General features: G+C 51.8%; 1 long non-coding RNA gene across 1 annotated transcript; it reads left to right on the top strand.

The window, feature by feature from the left end:
- Positions 1-593: 593 nt before the first annotated feature.
- LOC141729909 (uncharacterized) lies at positions 594-8,513 on the top strand. The gene is made up of 2 exons (XR_012581474.1): positions 594-707; positions 7,387-8,513. It is a non-coding gene; the product is annotated as an uncharacterized LOC141729909 (long non-coding RNA).
- Positions 8,514-21,817: the final 13,304 nt, after the last annotated feature.

The raw sequence follows: 21,817 nt of genomic DNA on the forward strand, positions 1-21,817 counted from the left end.
TGTGGAACACTGCAGCTGACACCCACCAGAGGCTGTGCAGGTGCAGTCCTTGTGCACCATCCCCAACAGGCTGGAATGGGATCAGCATTTCCCAACAGTGCCAGGAGCCCTTGGCTCTGTGCTGCTTGTCTGATGAGACAGAATATCCATCCTGAACTAGGTGAAGTGTCTAGGAGAGGTGAAGGGTCTGTGGAGCTAAAGCTGAAGGAGAGGCCGCATTCCAGAGACAGCAAGGAGACAGAGAAAGAAAAACAGAAAACCGCGAGGTCAATCTGCCCCCGACCTAGGAATTCCTTCGATAAAGAAGAATTAGTGCTAAATGTCGCGTGGAATGAATATGTATGAACTTAATTTGAAACTGTATGCATATGCATTTGGAAGGGGGGATAAAAAGGGGACTCGGAGTCTCCAGGGGCACGCATCCCCTTTTGGGGAGTCTTGCGTCCGGCGCGCGTCGTAATAAAGCATACCGGGCTTTACAACTTTTACAAGTTGTGAGGTTTCTTCCTTTCTCCGCAAATCATTCTGGCGAGCCAGGTAGGAGATTCAGGAGATACTTTCCGTCTCCATCTCTGTCCCCGCAGGGGCAGGGAGGGACCGACGGACTCCTAGGCGCACCCCAGGATTTTCCTGGAGGAAGTTCCGCTCGCCTCGACTTGCCTCCTGCCGGGACAGACAAGAACCTGCTGGCCGCGGAGAAGGACACGGTATGTACTAGGGGCCCCTGGGGGGGGGGAGGGAAGAACAAGGAAAGAACAAGGGAATTAACGACCCAGAGACGTCTGGGGATCAGCCGATAGAGCGGCCGATAGAGCGGCCGATAGAGCGGCCGTATTAGAGACGGGGTTCGTTCCATCGTCGTCCTGATAGAGCAGGACTGCCAGCGGCTCCGGGGTAAGCTAGCTGCAGCTGATAGAGCGGCTGTATTAGAGACGGGGTTCGTCCCCTCGTCGTCCTGATAGAGCAGGACTGCCAGCGGCTCCGGGGGTAAGCCGGGTGAACCCGTGTATGCGTGTATTAGAATTCAGATTCTGATAGGGCAGAGCTGAATTCGCGTATGTTTCTTCTGTTTGTGTTGTGGTGTGTTGCAATATCCTGTTTTACCTTCTCCCTTCCCCCTCACCCCTTGCTGAGGGTGCCCTGTCAATCAGGCTAACATACCAGCAAGGCGTCGTGTGATTCGTCGATTTCAAAGGATGCTCCTCAGGTCTGTGGGTCATTGGCCTGTCTAAGTGTCATCCTCCCTTGAGACCCTGCCCCCTTCACCTGGTTGGTAACTCACCTGTCCCCTCCCCTTCCCCTGTCCCCGAGCTTATAAAATGTGAATGAGACCATGCGGCTTTATTCTGTTATCAGCAGTAGCCCAGTGCAGACATATCTGTGCTCATGGAATAAACATCTGGCTACCTTCTAGCAGAATCCGCTCCCTTCTTCTCTTCACCATCGCCAGAAGCTGTCCCCTGAGGTAAACGGAGTCCTGTCTTGTGCCCCGCTGCACTCTGCCGCCAGCCAAGGTATCGCTGGGGTGAACACCGCAGTGCTGCCTCTGGCCCAGCAGCGAAGGTCAGAATTGGCCTAGGCACCATCTAACTGGTTATATTGGGAACCATATTCCAATATGTTTGTGCGTGTGTGAGTGGTGTCCGGACACTGTGTTGCTGTGTGTTGCATTGTGTGATCAGCGCGCTGTATTTGTAAGTTGTGTAAGTGTATAAAGTGTATGATATATAGAGAGCAGGCTGTGCGGGGGGGCGAAAGTTCTGCCCGCCGCTTGAGAGGCTGAGTAAACACCGGCCGAAGCAGGCTGTGCGGGGGGGCGAAAGTTCTGCCCGCCGCTTGAGAGGCTGAGTAAACACCGGCCGAAGCAGGCTGTGCGGGGGCGGGGAGCACCCGACGGAGAAAACAGAGAGAACTGTGAAAAGCGTGCGCGAGGGCGTTTTTTGAGTAAAAGTGGTAAATTGTGGTGTAGGTTGTGCGTGCTTTCACCGTGGCTAGACGAACCCGAGGGGTTCCTCTGCCTCAGTGGTTTGGACTCGACCCTTGGGAGTTCGTGAATCCGGTGAATTTTTGGATAAATAGAGGAGACGAACGAGTTCACTTAGAGGGACTCTACCGGACTTCAGCTGGCATTCTTGTAAGTCTGGACTGGGAACAGCCTGCCGTAGAAAATTTAGAGCTCCCTGTAATAAATGGAATAGCTTGCTTTTGCGGGAAATTTCGAGTAACCTTTGGCGCATCAAGAGGCTGGCACGCTGCGTGGGTATTATTACAGTGCGTAGTTTGTGGGAAACGCTGGTATTGTTGTTCTAGCAGGCGACGGGGCACGTGCCCCAGGTGTAAACGAGAGGTTCCTGATCAAGCTGATTCAGAGCCTAAGATCTTAAAACTTGTGTGTGGGAAATCACATCTGGTACCTGCCACTTGGGGTGTGTGGGAGGAGGACTGGGAAGCTACTGTGAAGTCCTGTGAAAAGAGGTTTGGGTGGAAGCGGGACAGAGCAAGAAGGAGATAATGGGAACTAACCAGAGTAAGGAAGTTCCGCAGGCCAGCCCCTTAGGGTGCATCTTGGCCCACTGGAAGGAAATCACTAGCCGGGGGGGCTCTGAGAATAAAAAGGATCTAATCCAGTATTGCACACGCTGGTGGCCCTTATATAGGCTAGAGGACGGGGCAAGGTGGCCACCCACTGGAACCCTGGACTATAATACTTTACTGCAGTTGATGTTGTTTCTAAGACGGGAGGGTAAATGGAATGAGGTCTCGTATGCTGATATGTTTTTTGTTTTAAGAAACCACCAAGAGTGGCAGAGGGACTGTGGGATTAAGGCACCCTCAGACCCACTGGTCTTGGCCCTTGAAAGGGATAACAAGGCAAAGAGAGGGCAAATCAAACGCTGCTGTTCAGCATGCAGTATAGGACAACGGTGTATGAGATCAGATAAGGTTTATTGTTCTGAGGAGCAAGAACGGGACACATTTGAGTGGGTGAAACATCCTCCAGCTCCTCCCCGAAGGGGGATGGTTAGGGAAGTCGAGGCTGATGCTGAGGATGAGGAGGAAGGAAGCCTCCCCAAAAGGGAGGAGGAGGACTCAGGTGGGGAAGGCACATCTACTAGATCCCACCCCATCCGTGGGAGTCCAATTGCATCTAGGACTAGGAGGCAAGTAGTGCTACAGGCCCCTCTGCGACAGGCAGTGGGGCCAGAAGGGGGTAGATTAATGATTAAAGTGCCATTTACCACCCTTGATTTAGAAGCATGGGAAAGGGTTGCGAGGAATTACCGTGTTGACCCGATACTCACTGCCAAACGCCTAAGGTATGTTATCAAACAGCACAACCCAGACTGGGCTGACATCCAGCTACTACTGGATGCTTTCACTGAGACAGAGAAGCAGCTGATCTTAAAGACAGCTGGAAATTTGGCGGAGGATTACTGTAAAGCCACCCAGCTGGATGTAAAACAACATTTCCCCCTCCAAGACCCAGAATGGGACCCTAATGTGTCGGCAGAGGTAAAGAAATTAACAGAGTATCAAGAGTGGATAGTAACAGGGGTGGAAAGAGCTATTCCAAAAACCATAAACTGGTCTGCCTTATATTCACTTAAGCAGGGACCTTCTGAGACTCCATCTGAATTTCTAGAGCGTTTAAGGGATACCATGCGTCGTCATACATCATTAGATCCGGAGTCTGAGATAGGGATAAACCAACTAGTTAATTCATTTTTGGGGCAGTCTGCTGGAGATATCAGACGTAAACTTCAGAAGATTCGGGGAGCAGACGCGAGTAATCTTGAAGCCTTGTTAGAAGAGGCCTGGAGAGTATTTAGTAACCGGGAGGAAGGATATAAACGGGGAATGAAAAGGTTGGTGGCGGTGGTACAGGAGGAAAGGCAGAGGAAACACAACCAGGGCCCACCGAGACAAGGACCACCTCGGTTGGGCAGGGACCAGTGTGCAATCTGCAAAAGAATTGGTCACTGGAAAGACCAATGCCCAGAACGAAGAAGGAGTGACCAACAGATGGCTGCACACGTACAAAACAACTGAGGAGGACCGGGGGATCCTGCCCCAGCGGATCCACTGGTTATAACAATGAGGCTGGGGGAAGAAGGGAAAAGGGTAGAATTTTTAGTTGACACAGGAGCTACATATTCAGTCCTGAATAAAGCCTTAGTGCCTGTGGAAAATGATTATGTTGTAGTACAGGGGGCAACTGGCCAGTCTGAAAGGGCATATTTTTGCAAACCTTTGAAGTACAAATTGGGAAAACAATGGGGTATTCATAAGTTCTTATACATGCCTAATTCACCAAGAGCACTCTTGGGGAGAGATTTATTGGAACAATTACAAGCCACCATCATATTCAAGAATGGGGAAATTACTCTGGAGGTGAATGATCAAAAGTACATAGAGGCACTAAGTTTAACTCTGACTGCTACTGGCATTAAGGAAGAAATTGATGAGGAAATATTAAGTCAGGTATTTCCCGGGGTGTGGGCCTCTGATGTGCCAGGAAGGGCAAAAAATGCCTCTCCCATAGTAATCAAACTCAAGGAGGGAGCGCAGCCAGTGAGAATCAAGCAGTACCCCCTAAGGAAAGAGGACAGGGAGGGAATCAGCTCAATAATCGAAAATTTTCTGCAACTAGGATTGCTGAAGGAATGCCAATCTGATTTTAATACTCCCATCCTGCCTGTTCGAAAATCTGATGGGACATACCGGATAGTACAGGATTTAAGGGCTATCAATAAAATAACAGAAGATCTGTATCTGGTTGTAGCCAATCCATACACTTTATTAACTTGCTTAACACCTGAGCTAACCTGGTTCACTGTTCTAGATTTAAAGGATGCCTTCTTTTGCCTCCCCATCCATGAAGCCAGCCAAAAATTCTTTGCATTTGAATGGGAAAGCCCTAAAAGTGGGCGCAAAACCCAGCTCACATGGACCAGACTACCACAAGGTTGGAAAAATTCCCCCACCCTGTTCGGGGAACAACTTGCAAAGGATCTGGAATCCTGGGAAGCCCCACAGAAAGAAGGGAGGCTTTTGCAGTATGTTGATGACCTTCTACTGGCCACTCAGACAAGGGAAGCATGTGTGGCCTGGACGGTAAGCCTTTTGAATTTCCTAGGACTCCAAGGATACAGAGTATCCAAGAAAAAGGCACAGATAGTGAAACAGAAAGTAGTCTACCTGGGGTACGAGGTGAGTGCTGGGCAACGGACTTTAGGGCAGGCTCGCAAGGAAGCCATATGCCAAACCCCAAAACCCCAGACCATAAAGGAACTCCGAACGTTCCTAGGCATGGCAGGGTGGTGCCGGCTGTGGGTCTATAATTATGGACTACTCGTCAGACCCCTCTATGCTCTTATTGCCAATGGAAACAGAGATCTCCAGTGGACGAAAGAAGCAACACGGGCCTTTCACCAGCTAAAGGATGCCCTCATGTCAGCTCCAGCTTTGGGACTTCCAGATGTGAGTAAACCATTTTTCCTATTTTCCCATGAGAAGCAGGGAATTGCCCTGGGAATACTGGCTCAAGACTTGGGTCCATACCGAAGGGCAGTCGCTTACCTCTCTAAGCAACTAGATGCAACAGCCAAAGGATGGCCAGGTTGCCTCAGAGCTGTAGCAGCAGTTGTGCTGAACATCCAAGAGGCACGCAAGTTTACCCTGGGACAAAAAATGACTGTGCTAGTGTCCCATACAGTGTCCGCAGTACTGGAAGTAAAGGGTGGCCACTGGCTTTCACCGCAGAGGTTTCTGAAATACCAGGCCATTATGGTAGAGCAAGATGATGTAGAGATCGTGGTGACTAATATTGTCAACCCAGCTTCTTTTCTCAGTGGAAACCAAGGAGAGGCAGTACACCACGATTGCCTGGAGACCATTGAAGCTACCTACTCCAGCCGCCCGGACTTAAAGGATACCCCCCTGGACGACGCAGAGACCTGGTTCACTGATGGGAGCAGCTACGTTGCTGATGGGAAGCGATATGCTGGATATGCAGTGACCACCTATAGAGAGGTAATCGAGTCTGGACCCTTACCAACAGGCACCTCCGCGCAGAAGGCCGAGATAATTGCCCTGACCCGTGCCTTGGAAAGGGCAAAAGGGAGGAGAATAAACATCTACACAGACTCGAGGTATGCATTCGGAGTTGTACATGCACATGGGGCCATCTGGAAGGAGAGGGGGCTGCTGACCTCACAGGGAAAGAACATCAAACATGCACAAGAAATAATCCAGCTGCTGGAAGCAGTTCAACTGCCTGAAAAGGTAGCAATTATGCACATTAAGGCACACCAAAAAGTGAGCTCAGAATTGGAAGAAGGAAATGAGCTGGCGGATAGAGAGGCAAAAGAAGCAGCAAAAGGGGAGGTAGCTACTGAAGGAGTCCTTATCCCAGACGGACAAATCTCCCTTGAAGGTAAGCCAGAATATAGCAAGAGAGATAGGAAATTAATTGAAGATCAAAAAGGGACATATAGCCAAGAAGGGTGGGCTACCATTGAAAAGAAACTGGTAATCCCTTCCCATTTGTTGTGGTCATTAGTAAGGGAAGAACACCAGAAAACACACTGGGGAATAAATGCCCTATACACATACCTGATTGAGAGGACTGTTGCTAGAAATTTATATGCCACTATTACTCAGGTAACTCGACAGTGTGATCTTTGCCTCCAGACTAATCCCAAAAATATCCCCAGGCCGAAACTTGGTCAGATTGGGAGGGGCCATGGGCCTGGACAACAGTGGCAAATTGACTTTTCAGAACTCCCAAGGAAAGGGGGGTATCGATATTTGTTGGTATTGACAGATACATTTTCAGGGTGGCCAGAAGCGTTCCCCACCAGAACTGTCAAAGCTAGAGAGGTGACCAGGGTGTTATTACAAGAGATAATACCGCGCTTTGGAGTTCCAGCCACAATGTCCTCAGATAGAGGATCACATTTCATTTCCAAAATAGTGCAACAAATTAGTAGCCATCTGGGCATAGACTGGGAGCTCCACACCCCATACCACCCCCAATCAAGTGGTCAGGTGGAGAAAATGAATCATTTGATTAAACAGCAAATCATAAGACTGGGGCAGGAAGCAAATCTGCCCTGGCCCCAAGCTCTTCCACTAGCACTATTGCGAATTCGAACTAAACCTCGAGCTAAAGAAAAGTTAAGCCCTTTTGAAATACTCTATGGGAGACCATATGGAATACAAAAGGGAATGTCCACCCACATTGGAGAGGTGACATTAGCCACCTACATGGTGGCCTTAAACAAACAGCTCAGAGAAATTGAAAAACATGTGGCAGGAACTCGGAGCCGGGAGTTAGATGGGCCAGTACATAACATACAGCCTGGAGATTATGTATATGTTAAGTCTCTTACAGAAAAAACTTTGGAACCGCAGTGGGAGGGACCGTTCCAAGTGCTTCTCACCACCTTCACTGCAATCAAAATCAAGGAGCAGAACGCCTGGATTCATCACTCCCGGGTGAAGAAGGCCCAGAGACCCCTTGAGGAGTGACTCCAGGAGACAATGAACTGAGACTAAAACTTACTTGGGCAAAATGAGTAAATTGCGGTGGGGAGTAGCTCACGTTTTAGTTTGTAGGATCATTTTGTGTATAATCATGACTGAAGTTTTAGAACTTGAGAGTACCTTTATTCAGAGCAATGTTAAATGGCCTTGGTCCCGGGCGTTTAATCAGTATACTGGATCCATGGGAGAACTTTCTGAGAATTTAAACCTGTCCATTGTGGTAATTCATGGAGATCAGGTATATGAGGGGCAGGAATGGCAGGAACAGAAACTATGGACACTTCAAGGGATTAGAGGAAAAGAAATCAAGGTAGGGTGCCGGATGATAAATGGGACAGCCCATAAGAAACCAAATGAAATTAGTGTCTCAATTTCTCCTGATGAATATGAACGCCAGGAAATCTGTGATAGCCTAAATGAATCAGACTGCTGGTGTAATTTCACCTTAATACAGCCTGTGGAAATAACTTGCCTTTGGGCACAGGAAGATATTGGGCTTTCATTTAAATTCAAAATAGACACTACACCTTTCACCACAGCAGGACCCTACACAGCCCACACCAAGACCCAAATAGTTCAGACCCAACCCAAACTTGAACCCGAGTTGTATGGAGTTGGCCCCTACGTAGTAAAGAATGTGGGTGAACAACAACTATTGTTCAATCCAGAATGGTCTCTCAAACGTGTGGAGCTGATAATGCAAATTAACATCTCAAAAATCCAACCAGTCTGCTCCTCCTTCCTGAAAACTTCCTTTGAGGGCTGGACAACATGGCTGCAAAAACAGACATACCTCAGGAGCAGAATGAGAAGGGATCTAACTGGCCTATTAGGGACAGGATTAGGAGTTTTGAATGGAATTGATTCAGAGATACTGATGAATAAACTGATCACTGCAGCAGGCAGCCTAACAAAATTGAGGCAACCCTTACAATCATCTCTGTTGGCATTAGGAACTAGCCAGTGGCAGATTTCAAAAGTACTGTCAAAATGGGAAACGACCGGGGACCAAGACCACAAGTTAATAACAGAAGCACTTGGTGCAGTCCAAGACAATGTGTCTTTAGCTCTCAGTTGTATACAAGCACAGTTATGGGTGCAGGCAACAGCAGCTCTGATCATACGGGAAGGGAATGAAGGTAATTTTCCAGCTGAAATTCGGAAGATTGTGTGGGATAATGCTATCGATTTTGAAAGGAAGTTCCAGTCTTGGTGGACTATGGTGAATTTCACCTATGATCCCGTTTATAATGTAGCAACTGCCTTTGTGCTTACCATACGTAATGCCACAGTTTTTGTTATCCATCCCATCATTGCCCTAGGGTTAAACCATGAAAAAACAATACTCTATCCTTCAGAACATAGAGTGTGGGCACGAAAGGTGAATGAAAAGTGGCAGACAGTAAATGTAGAGTCCTGCATTACTAGAGAACAGATGGGATTCATTTGTGAGAGCAACACTATTAATGCTCAGGACGTGTGCCTGGACACTGAACAGAGTATTTGTCACTTTGAAGTTCATCCAGTCACCGACCAGAAAACTGTGCTTGTATATACTGGGAATGGATGTGTGTGTCTGAGGACTGCCTGTGCTGCAGTAAAAGTTGATAGCAATAATGTTGTTCTGTCTAGTAGAAATCATTCTAACTTTTGTATTTGTAATTTTGTTGAGATTACCGGGTGTGATTTTTCGTACTTGGCCCCAGTGACATCCCACCAGCTGATTCAGGCTAATTACACGATGTATCACAGACTACTACCTACCCCTATTGGGATGAACCTTACATTGGTAAAACAATTAATTAAACACCAAGACCTATTGGAAATCTTGAAAGAAATTCAGGAGAGTGGAAAGAAAACATTAATTACTGTCCAACATGATACAAAGGAGATAACCAGGGTTCTACAGAGAATAAGACAAGATATGACTCATCACTGGTGGGATGTGATCTTTGGATGGTCACCAACTGCGAATGGAGTCCTTAATAAGTTGTGTCACCCCATTGTAGTTTTATTAATATTAGTTGGGATAAGCTTAGGATTGTCTATTATATTGTTAATTTGGAACTGTAAGATGCTACAACAAATAGCTGTACTCACCTCTTTGTCAAATGCACATGGTAAAGCGCTAAAAGATACTTATTGTCATGGAAATTTTCCTATAGTAAAAGAATTTACTTATTTCCTAGGAAAGGGGGGAATGAGACAGAGTAATCCATCCTGAACTAGGTAAAGTGTCTAGGAGAGGTGAAGGGTCTGTGGAGCTAAAGCTGAAGGAGAGGCCGCATTCCAGAGACAGCAAGGAGACAGAGAAAGAAAAACAGAAAACCGCGAGGTCAATCTGCCCCCGACCTAGGAATTCCTTCGATAAAGAAGAATTAGTGCTAAATGTCGCGTGGAATGAATATGTATGAACTTAATTTGAAACTGTATGCATATGCATTTGGAAGGGGGGATAAAAAGGGGACTCGGAGTCTCCAGGGGGCGCACGCCTTTTGGGAGGCTTGCGTCCGAGGCGCGTCGTAATAAAGGCATACCGGGCTTTACAACTTTTACAAGTTGTGAGGTTTCTTCCTTTCTCCGCAAATCAACCATTCTGACATCAGAGGGTTCCACCGTGGCTGAGGGTGTATGGAAGGGGCGCGGAGCCCTGGGGTGCCCAGTCCCGTGAGAGCCACTCTCATCGAAGGAAGCAGCTCCCGGGATCTGTCTCTGTCTCTGTCTCTGCTACAGGAGCTCCCTGTACAGCAAGAAGACAACAAGAAACCTCAACTCCTTCCAGTCACCCAGCCCCCTGTCCAGCTGGGGTCAAGACCAGGCCCTCAGCAGGCACTTGGTGGGGGCACTGGGTGCCTCAGTCTGGCCACAGCCTGACACTGAGGAGGAGGAGAGACCCATCACAAAGAGAAGAAACACGACATGGCTGACAAGTGGGGAGATGTTGAGGCCCGAGAGCTTCATCTGAGCGAAGACATGAGAAGCTGTGAATTCTACCCACTGGTACCAGCAATGACAGCAAAGGAAGCAGCTGTGAGGGTGCTCTGGGGAGATGGGGCAGAGCAACAACCCTACCAGGTGACTGACCCAGAGCTGACCCAGCAAGGGGAAGGAAGCGTGAGCAGCCGGGAAAAGCAGGCACATTCTCCTGCCCGCAGTGAAGAGGTGCCATCAGCAGGGACACAGAGCCCAGTCTCCGCTCCCGACAGCCCCTGCTGCCCCCCCAGCCCCTCACGCAGCCCACTGGGAGCCCAAACCCCCAGGGAGCAGCTGGAAGAGGCAGAGCAGGGGTCGCTGCTGGCAGAGGAGGAGAATGAGGACGGGAGCTCAGACTGGGAATACTGCAGCCAGACTGAGCTTTCCGAAGACCGCCAAGGTGAGGTCGAGCAAGAACCATCCCAAGGAGAGTTCAGCAGCTCCCAAGACCTCTCTAGCTGGGACGACTGCAGTGAACCGGAGCTCAGAGATCTCCGAGACTCCGTGGAGGAGGACAGCACCATCACAGACCTCCCACAGGACTGCAGTGACCATCTAAGCGTCTTCAGCTTCGGGCCCACTCCCTTGCTGTGGGAGGAGGAGGACGAGGCTGACTGGGATGAAATCAGCGTCCTCGAGATGTATGAAGCAGAAGACAGGGCCCAAAGGCTGCCAGATCCTGCAGCAGATGAGCTGCCCGCCCCTCAGGAGGTCTGGTTTGAGAGGCAGGCACCGGAGTTCCTGTATGGCTCGTTTCCCTCCCTGTACAGCGAAGCCTCCGTGGGCCAGCAGGGGCCCGAGGCAGGGCCACAGAGCCCTCGCGGCACCCCAGCTCCGCAGCCGGGAGCGCAGGCCCGCAGGCAGCAGCCGCCTGCCCCGAGCAAACGGCCCGGCCGCCTGAGGCGGGCGCTGCGGGCGCTGCGGGCGCTGCTCTGCTGGCCCTGCCTGGCACGGCAGCTGCAGGAGTAGCGCCCGTGGCCCTGCCCAGCCCGCGCCGGCCGATGGCGGCTGCTCCCCGCGCGGGGCCCCACGGAGCCACACGGGCGGCCTCGGCCTGGACACGGCCCCGCAGCCTCGGCTGCCCTCGATCATCTCCCCAACAGCCAAAGTCGCTGCTGTGACCAGCCCCAAACAACACCCATGGGACACAACTGGTGCCAGAGCGCTCAGCAGTGAATCCACAGAGTCATCGAGGTGGAAAGAGACCCTGACGCTCACCCAGTGCCAGGACTTTGACTCGTACCATTCTTCCAACACAAGTTAAAGTTCCATTTAAGAAATGGTAGTAGTAAAAAAAAAAAAAAAAAGAAGAAGAAGAAATAGTAAATTTAGTAAGAATAAGAAGAATAGGAAGAAGAAGATGAAGAAGAAATAGTAGTAGTAAATTTAGTAAGAATAAGAAGAGTAGGAATAAGAAGATGAAGAAGAAATAGTAGTAGCAAATTTAGTAAGAATAAGAAGAATAGGAATAAGAAGATGAAAAAGTAGTAATGAATATAAGAATATTAAGAAAATAAGAATGACATAGTAAGTAAGCATAACAAGTGAATAAGCTTCATTAGAACGAAAATAAGAATATTTTAAAGAAGAAGAAAGAAGAGAAAGAAGAAGAGAAAGAAGGAAGAAGAGATAATAAGAAGCTCTCTCTCTCCAAGACCTCTTTTGTACTTCTATCTCCCTAGCTCCCATTTCTTGTTCAATAAAATCCATGTCCAAAAAAATCTGGTTTTGTTCTCCTATGGTCTCATTTGTGCCTTTACTGGGGCAGAGGCACCTCTCCCTCATGGCACCTTAACCCTGGATGGAACCATAGCCAGGTTCCTTCCAGCCACAAGCATTCCAGGATTCCGTCAGGGACTCCCTTTCCTTCTTCCCTCTGCTTTCCAGCCGCAGAATGTGCAGCAAAGCCGCCTTTGCTGTCTGCAGCTGCTGCAGCCTGACCCTGCCCTGCACAGCTCCCTTGGCTGGCACGGCAGGAGCAGCGCCCTGGCAGCCTCAGCAATTGCCCTCTGACATCTCTGGCACTCACTGCCATGGGCTGCAATTCCAGCTGCCAGCAAGGAAAATACGTTCCTGCCCTTCAGGGCAAAATTCTGAAGGGGCCAAGACACAAGTGGAGCAAGATAATACAAAGACATTTCACTGCCAGCCTCCATAATTTCATCCAGGGCTGTTTTAGCACCTGGATTGGGAAGGGAAAAAAAAGTCAGGGGAGGGTCTTTGGCTGGGAGCTGCCACAGGTAAAAAGAGACCCTGGAAGGGAAAAAGAGCAGACAAAAGAAGGCACGAGAGACAGAAGGACACAAATGACAAGCAGCAGAGAAGGTGGCACTCTGAAAACTAAACCTGAACTTATGGAATACAAATGGGACAGAAATGAAGAATTCTGAAACTTTATTTACTATGCTCCTCTGAGCAACCTGTGCCAGGACTTCACCACCCTCACAGGGAAGAAGTATTTTCTATATCAAACCTGAATTTCATCCCTTTTACTCTGAGTCCGGTAAATCACAATGAATTTATTTGTGCTCATTTTCATAAAGGTCCCTGGGCTCTCTCCAGCACTTTCTGCTGCAAGGCCATTCCCCTCTGGAGCCCACCCACAGCAGCCCCACTCTGCCCACAGGGGCTGGGGGGCAGAGGCACAGCCTGGGGGGGCTCCCCTCTGGCCAGCCCTGCTGGAGGTGGGCACGGGCCAGGCCAAGAGCCAGCCAGTGCTGCTTCTGGAGGCGCTGGGAGCAGCCAGGGAGGCAGCCCCAAACAGACAGATCTGAACGTCTCTTCTGGCCTGGATGGATTCAGGAATTGTCCCAGGCCAGGTGCAGCACCTGGCACTTGGCCTTGTGGGACCTCGTGAGGTTGTCAGATGAGGCTGTCTCCCACTTCTCAAGCTTGTCCAGGTTCCTGTGCATGCCCAAATCTTGCCATGGTGCCCCTGCCCCACTCAGCTCCCCCATCCCCTGCAAACATGCTGATTGATGCACTGCCTGTGTCATTGGGGAAGCCACAAAAGAGCCCCAGGGCCAAGGCAGAGCCCTGAGAGAGACACTCCCCATGCCCAGTCTGATCCTGCACACGGAGCCACTGCCCACAAGTCCCTGGCTGCGTCCATCTGGCCAAGGGCTCGTGCCCACAGCAGCCCACTCTGCCAAGGCAGGGCTCTGCAGGGTGCAGGTCAGGCTGTCAAGTAGGACCATGACACAGTGGGTGCACTGTGGGACTGCAGGAAGGGCCTGGGCTCCATGCAGCTTCCAGTGGGCTCAGCTGCTGAAGGGGCACTGGGTGTGGCCCTTGATGATGCAGGACATGGTGGTGCCCAGAGACCATTGTGACATCAGAGGGTTCCACCGTGGCTGAGGGTGTATGGAAGGGGCGCGGAGCCCTGGGGTGCCCAGTCCCGTGAGAGCCACTCTCATCGAAGGAAGCAGCTCCCGGGATCTGTCTCTGTCTCTGTCTCTGCTACAGGAGCTCCCTGTACAGCAAGAAGACAACAAGAAACCTCAACTCCTTCCAGTCACCCAGCCCCCTGTCCAGCTGGGGTCAAGACCAGGCCCTCAGCAGGCACTTGGTGGGGGCACTGGGTGCCTCAGTCTGGCCACAGCCTGACACTGAGGAGGAGGAGAGACCCATCACAAAGAGAAGAAACACGACATGGCTGACAAGTGGGGAGATGTTGAGGCCCGAGAGCTTCATCTGAGCGAAGACATGAGAAGCTGTGAATTCTACCCACTGGTACCAGCAATGACAGCAAAGGAAGCAGCTGTGAGGGTGCTCTGGGGAGATGGGGCAGAGCAACAACCCTACCAGGTGACTGACCCAGAGCTGACCCAGCAAGGGGAAGGAAGCGTGAGCAGCCGGGAAAAGCAGGCACATTCTCCTGCCCCCAGTGAAGAGGTGCCATCAGCAGGGACACAGAGCCCAGTCTCCGCTCCCGACAGCCCCTGCTGCCCCCCCAGCCCCTCACGCAGCCCACTGGGAGCCCAAACCCCCAGGGAGCAGCTGGAAGAGGCAGAGCAGGGGTCGCTGCTGGCAGAGGAGGAGAATGAGGACGGGAGCTCAGACTGGGAATACTGCAGCCAGACTGAGCTTTCCGAAGACCGCCAAGGTGAGGTCGAGCAAGAACCATCCCAAGGAGAGTTCAGCAGCTCCCAAGACCTCTCTAGCTGGGACGACTGCAGTGAACCGGAGCTCAGAGATCTCCGAGACTCCGTGGAGGAGGACAGCACCATCACAGACCTCCCACAGGACTGCAGTGACCATCTAAGCGTCTTCAGCTTCGGGCCCACTCCCTTGCTGTGGGAGGAGGAGGACGAGGCCGACTGGGATGAAATCAGCGTCCTCGAGATGTATGAAGCAGAAGGCAGGGCCCAAAGGCTGCCAGATCCTGCAGCAGATGAGCTGCCCGCCCCTCAGGAGGTCTGGTTTGAGAGGCAGGCACCGGAGTTCCTGTATGGCTCGTTTCCCTCCCTGTACAGCGAAGCCTCCGTGGGCCAGCAGGGGCCCGAGGCAGGGCCACAGAGCCCTCGCGGCGCCCCAGCTCCGCAGCCGGGAGCGCAGGCCCGCAGGCAGCAGCCGCCTGCCCCGAGCAAACGGCCCGGCCGCCTGAGGCGGGCGCTGCGGGCGCTGCGGGCGCTGCTCTGCTGGCCCTGCCTGGCACGGCAGCTGCAGGAGTAGCGCCCGTGGCCCTGCCCAGCCCGCGCCGGCCGATGGCGGCTGCTCCCCGCGCGGGGCCCCACGGAGCCACACGGGCGGCCTCGGCCTGGACACGGCCCCGCAGCCTCGGCTGCCCTCGATCATCTCCCCAACAGCCAAAGTCGCTGCTGTGACCAGCCCCAAACAACACCCATGGGACACAACTGGTGCCAGGGCGCTCAGCAGTGAATCCACAGAGTCATCGAGGTGGAAAGAGACCCTGACGCTCACCCAGTGCCAGGACTTTGACTCGTACCATTCTTCCAACACAAGTTAAAGTTCCATTTAAGAAATGGTAGTAGTAAAAAAAAAAAAAAAAAGAAGAAGAAGAAATAGTAAATTTAGTAAGAATAAGAAGAATAGGAAGAAGAAGATGAAGAAGAAATAGTAGTAGTAAATTTAGTAAGAATAAGAAGAGTAGGAATAAGAAGATGAAGAAGAAATAGTAGTAGCAAATTTAGTAAGAATAAGAAGAATAGGAATAAGAAGATGAAGAAGAAATAGTAGTAGTAAATTTAGTAAGAATAAGAAGAGTAGGAATAAGAAGATGAAGAAGAAATAGTAGTAGCAAATTTAGTAAGAATAAGAAGAATAGGAATAAGAAGATGAAAAAGTAGTAATGAATATAAGAATATTAAGAAAATAAGAATGACATAGTAAGTAAGCATAACAAGTGAATAAGCTTCATTAGAACGAAAATAAGAATATTTTAAAGAAGAAGCAAGAAGAGAAAGAAGAAGAGAAAGAAGGAAGAAGAGATAAGAAGAAGCTCTCTCTCTCCAAGACCTCTTTTGTACTTCTATCTCCCTAGCTCCCATTTCTTGTTCAATAAAATCCATGTCCAAAAAAATCTGGTTTTGTTCTCCTATGGTCTCATTTGTGCCTTTACTGGGGCAGAGGCACCTCTCCCTCATGGCACCTTAACCCTGGATGGAACCATAGCCAGGTTCCTTCCAGCCACAAGCATTCCAGGATTCCGTCAGGGACTCCCTTTCCTTCTTCCCTCTGCTTTCCAGCCGCAGAATGTGCAGCAAAGCCGCCTTTGCTGTCTGCAGCTGCTGCAGCCTGACCCTGCCCTGCACAGCTCCCTTGGCTGGCACGGCAGGAGCAGCGCCCTGGCAGCCTCAGCAATTGCCCTCTGACATCTCTGGCACTCACTGCCATGGGCTGCAATTCCAGCTGCCAGCAAGGAAAATACGTTCCTGCCCTTCAGGGCAAAATTCTGAAGGGGCCAAGACACAAGTGGAGCAAGATAATACAAAGACATTTCACTGCCAGCCTCCATAATTTCATCCAGGGCTGTTTTAGCACCTGGATTGGGAAGGGAAAAAAAAGTCAGGGGAGGGTCTTTGGCTGGGAGCTGCCACAGGTAAAAAGAGACCCTGGAAGGGAAAAAGAGCAGACAAAAGAAGGCACGAGAGACAGAAGGACACAAATGACAAGCAGCAGAGAAGGTGGCACTCTGAAAACTAAACCTGAACTTATGGAATACAAATGGGACAGAAATGAAGAATTCTGAAACTTTATTTACTATGCTCCTCTGAGCAACCTGTGCCAGGACTTCACCACCCTCACAGGGAAGAAGTATTTTCTATATCAAACCTGAATTTCATCCCTTTTACTCTGAGTCCGGTAAATCACAATGAATTTATTTGTGCTCATTTTCATAAAGGTCCCTGGGCTCTCTCCAGCACTTTCTGCTGCAAGGCCATTCCCCTCTGGAGCCCACCCACAGCAGCCCCACTCTGCCCACAGGGGCTGGGGGGCAGAGGCACAGCCTGGGGGGGCTCCCCTCTGGCCAGCCCTGCTGGAGGTGGGCACGGGCCAGGCCAAGAGCCAGCCAGTGCTGCTTCTGGAGGCGCTGGGAGCAGCCAGGGAGGCAGCACCAAACAGACAGATCTGAACGTCTCTTCTGGCCTGGATGGATTCAGGAATTGTCCCAGGCCAGGTGCAGCACCTGGCACTTGGCCTTGTGGGACCTCGTGAGGTTGTCAGATGAGGCTGTCTCCCACTTCTCAAGCTTGTCCAGGTTCCTGTGCATGCCCAAATCTTGCCATGGTGCCCCTGCCCCACTCAGCTCCCCCATCCCCTGCAAACATGCTGATTGATGCACTGCCTGTGTCATTGGGGAAGCCACAAAAGAGCCCCAGGGCCAAGGCAGAGCCCTGAGAGAGACACTCCCCATGCCCAGTCTGATCCTGCACACGGAGCCACTGCCCACAAGTCCCTGGCTGCGTCCATCTGGCCAAGGGCTCGTGCCCACAGCAGCCCACTCTGCCAAGGCAGGGCTCTGCAGGGTGCAGGTCAGGCTGTCAAGTAGGACCATGACACAGTGGGTGCACTGTGGGACTGCAGGAAGGGCCTGGGCTCCATGCAGCTTCCAGTGGGCTCAGCTGCTGAAGGGGCACTGGGTGTGGCCCTTGATGATGCAGGACATGGTGGTGCCCAGAGACCATTGTGACATCAGAGGGTTCCACCGTGGCTGAGGGTGTATGGAAGGGGTGCGGAGCCCTGGGGTGCCCAGTCCCGTGAGAGCCACTCTCATCGAAGGAAGCAGCTCCCGGGATCTGTCTCTGTCTCTGTCTCTGCTACAGGAGCTCCCTGTACAGCAAGAAGACAACAAGAAACCCCAACTCCTTCCAGTCACCCAGCCCCCTGTCCAGCTGGGGTCAAGACCAGGCCTTCAGCAGGCACTTGGTGGGGGCACTGGGTGCCTCAGTCTGGCCACAGCCTGACACTGAGGAGGAGGAGAGACCCATCACAAAGAGAAGAAACACGACATGGCTGACAAGTGGGGAGATGTTGAGGCCCGAGAGCTTCATCTGAGCGAAGACATGAGAAGCTGTGAATTCTACCCACTGGTACCAGCAATGACAGCAAAGGAAGCAGCTGTGAGGGTGCTCTGGGGAGATGGGGCAGAGCAACAACCCTACCAGGTGACTGACCCAGAGCTGACCCAGCAAGGGGAAGGAAGCGTGAGCAGCCGGGAAAAGCAGGCATATTCTCCTGCCCCCAGTGAAGAGGTGCCATCAGCAGGGACACAGAGCCCAGTCTCCGCTCCCGACAGCCCCTGCTGCCCCCCCAGCCCCTCACGCAGCCCACTGGGAGCCCAAACCCCCAGGGAGCAGCTGGAAGAGGCAGAGCAGGGGTCGCTGCTGGCAGAGGAGGAGAATGAGGATGGGAGCTCAGACTGGGAATACTGCAGCCAGACTGAGCTTTCCGAAGACCGCCAAGGTGAGGTCGAGCAAGAACCATCCCAAGGAGGGTTCAGCAGCTCCCAAGACCTCTCTAGCTGGGACGACTGCAGTGAACCGGAGCTCAGAGATCTCCGAGACTCCGTGGAGGAGGACAGCACCATCACAGACCTCCCACAGGACTGCAGTGACCATCTAAGCGTCTTCAGCTTCGGGCCCACTCCCTTGCTGTGGGAGGAGGAGGACGAGGCCGACTGGGATGAAATCAGCGTCCTCGAGATGTATGAAGCAGAAGGCAGGGCCCAAAGGCTGCCAGATCCTGCAGCAGATGAGCTGCCCGCCCCTCAGGAGGTCTGGTTTGAGAGGCAGGCACCGGAGTTCCTGTATGGCTCGTTTCCCTCCCTGTACAGCGAAGCCTCCGTGGGCCAGCAGGGGCCCGAGGCAGGGCCACAGAGCCCTCGCGGCGCCCCAGCTCCGCAGCCGGGAGCGCAGGCCCGCAGGCAGCAGCCGCCTGCCCCGAGCAAACGGCCCGGCCGCCTGAGGCGGGCGCTGCGGGCGCTGCGGGCGCTGCTCTGCTGGCCCTGCCTGGCACGGCAGCTGCAGGAGTAGCGCCCGTGGCCCTGCCCAGCCCGCGCCGGCCGATGGCGGCTGCTCCCCGCGCGGGGCCCCACGGAGCCACACGGGCGGCCTCGGCCTGGACACGGCCCCGCAGCCTCGGCTGCCCTCGATCATCTCCCCAACAGCCAAAGTCGCTGCTGTGACCAGCCCCAAACAACACCCATGGGACACAACTGGTGCCAGAGCGCTCAGCAGTGAATCCAAAGAGTCATCGAGGTGGAAAGAGACCCTGACGCTCACCCAGTGCCAGGACTTTGACTCGTACCATTCTTCCAACACAAGTTAAAGTTCCATTTAAGAAATGGTAGTAGTAAAAAAAAAAAAAAAAGAAGAAGAAGAAATAGTAAATTTAGTAAGAATAAGAAGAATAGGAATAAGAAGATGAAGGAGAAATAGTAGTAGTAAATTTAGTATGAATAAGAAGAGTAGGAATAAGAAGATGAAGAAGAAATTGTAGTAGCAAATTTAGTAAGAATAAGAATAGGAATAAGAAGATGAAAAAGTAGTAATGAATATAAGAATATTAAGAAAATAAGAATGACATAGTAAGTAAGCATAACAAGTGAATAAGCTTCATTAGAACGAAAATAAGAATATTTTAAAGAAGAAGAAAGAAGAGAAAAAAGAAGAGAAAGAAGGAAGAAGAGATAAGAAGAAGCTCTCTCTCTCCAAGACCTCTTTTGTACTTCTATCTCCCTAGCTCCCATTTCTTGTTCAATAAAATCCATGTCCAAAAAATCTGGTTTTGTTCTCCTATGGTCTCATTTGTGCCTTTACTGGGGCAGAGGCACCTCTCCCTCATGGCACCTTAACCCTGGATGGAACCATAGCCAGGTTCCTTCCAGCCACAAGCATTCCAGGATTCCGTCAGGGACTCCCTTTCCTTCTTCCCTCTGCTTTCCAGCCGCAGAATGTGCAGCAAAGCCGCCTTTGCTGTCTGCAGCTGCTGCAGCCTGACCCTGCCCTGCACAGCTCCCTTGGCTGGCACGGCAGGAGCAGCGCCCTGGCAGCCTCAGCAATTGCCCTCTGACATCTCTGGCACTCACTGCCATGGGCTGCAATTCCAGCTGCCAGCAAGGAAAATACGTTCCTGCCCTTCAGGGCAAAATTCTGAAGGGGCCAAGACACAAGTGGAGCAAGATAATACAAAGACATTTCACTGCCAGCCTCCATAATTTCATCCAGGGCTGTTTTAGCACCTGGATTGGGAAGGGAAAAAAAAGTCAGGGGAGGGTCTTTGGCTGGGAGCTGCCACAGGTAAAAAGAGACCCTGGAAGGGAAAAAGAGCAGACAAAAGAAGGCACGAGAGACAGAAGGACACAAATGACAAGCAGCAGAGAAGGTGGCACTCTGAAAACTAAACCTGAACTTATGGAATACAAATGGGACAGAAATGAAGAATTCTGAAACTTTATTTACTATGCTCCTCTGAGCAACCTGTGCCAGGACTTCACCACCCTCACAGGGAAGAAGTATTTTCTATATCAAACCTGAATTTCATCCCTTTTACTCTGAGTCCGGTAAATCACAATGAATTTATTTGTGCTCATTTTCATAAAGGTCCCTGGGCTCTCTCCAGCACTTTCTGCTGCAAGGCCATTCCCCTCTGGAGCCCACCCACAGCAGCCCCACTCTGCCCACAGGGGCTGGGGGGCAGAGGCACAGCCTGGGGGGGCTCCCCTCTGGCCAGCCCTGCTGGAGGTGGGCACGGGCCAGGCCAAGAGCCAGCCAGTGCTGCTTCTGGAGGCGCTGGGAGCAGCCAGGGAGGCAGCCCCAAACAGACAGATCTGAACGTCTCTTCTGGCCTGGATGGATTCAGGAATTGTCCCAGGCCAGGTGCAGCACCTGGCACTTGGCCTTGTGGGACCTCGTGAGGTTGTCAGATGAGGCTGTCTCCCACTTCTCAAGCTTGTCCAGGTTCCTGTGCATGCCCAAATCTTGCCATGGTGCCCCTGCCCCACTCAGCTCCCCCATCCCCTGCAAACATGCTGATTGATGCACTGCCTGTGTCATTGGGGAAGCCACAAAAGAGCCCCAGGGCCAAGGCAGAGCCCTGAGAGAGACACTCCCCATGCCCAGTCTGATCCTGCACACGGAGCCACTGCCCACAAGTCCCTGGCTGCGTCCATCTGGCCAAGGGCTCGTGCCCACAGCAGCCCACTCTGCCAAGGCAGGGCTCTGCAGGGTGCAGGTCAGGCTGTCAAGTAGGACCATGACACAGTGGGTGCACTGTGGGACTGCAGGAAGGGCCTGGGCTCCATGCAGCTTCCAGTGGGCTCAGCTGCTGAAGGGGCACTGGGTGTGGCCCTTGATGATGCAGGACATGGTGGTGCCCAGAGACCATTGTGACATCAGAGGGTTCCACCGTGGCTGAGGGTGTATGGAAGGGGTGCGGAGCCCTGGGGTGCCCAGTCCCGTGAGAGCCACTCTCATCGAAGGAAGCAGCTCCCGGGATCTGTCTCTGTCTCTGTCTCTGCTACAGGAGCTCCCTGTACAGCAAGAAGACAACAAGAAACCCCAACTCCTTCCAGTCACCCAGCCCCCTGTCCAGCTGGGGTCAAGACCAGGCCCTCAGCAGGCACTTGGTGGGGGCACTGGGTGCCTCAGTCTGGCCACAGCCTGACACTGAGGAGGAGGAGAGACCCATCACAAAGAGAAGAAACACGACATGGCTGACAAGTGGGGAGATGTTGAGGCCCGAGAGCTTCATCTGAGCGAAGACATGAGAAGCTGTGAATTCTACCCACTGGTACCAGCAATGACAGCAAAGGAAGCAGCTGTGAGGGTGCTCT

Source organism: Zonotrichia albicollis, chromosome 8 (genome assembly GCF_047830755.1).
Source record: "Zonotrichia albicollis isolate bZonAlb1 chromosome 8, bZonAlb1.hap1, whole genome shotgun sequence".
In the NCBI taxonomy this organism is placed as follows: domain Eukaryota; kingdom Metazoa; phylum Chordata; class Aves; order Passeriformes; family Passerellidae; genus Zonotrichia; species Zonotrichia albicollis.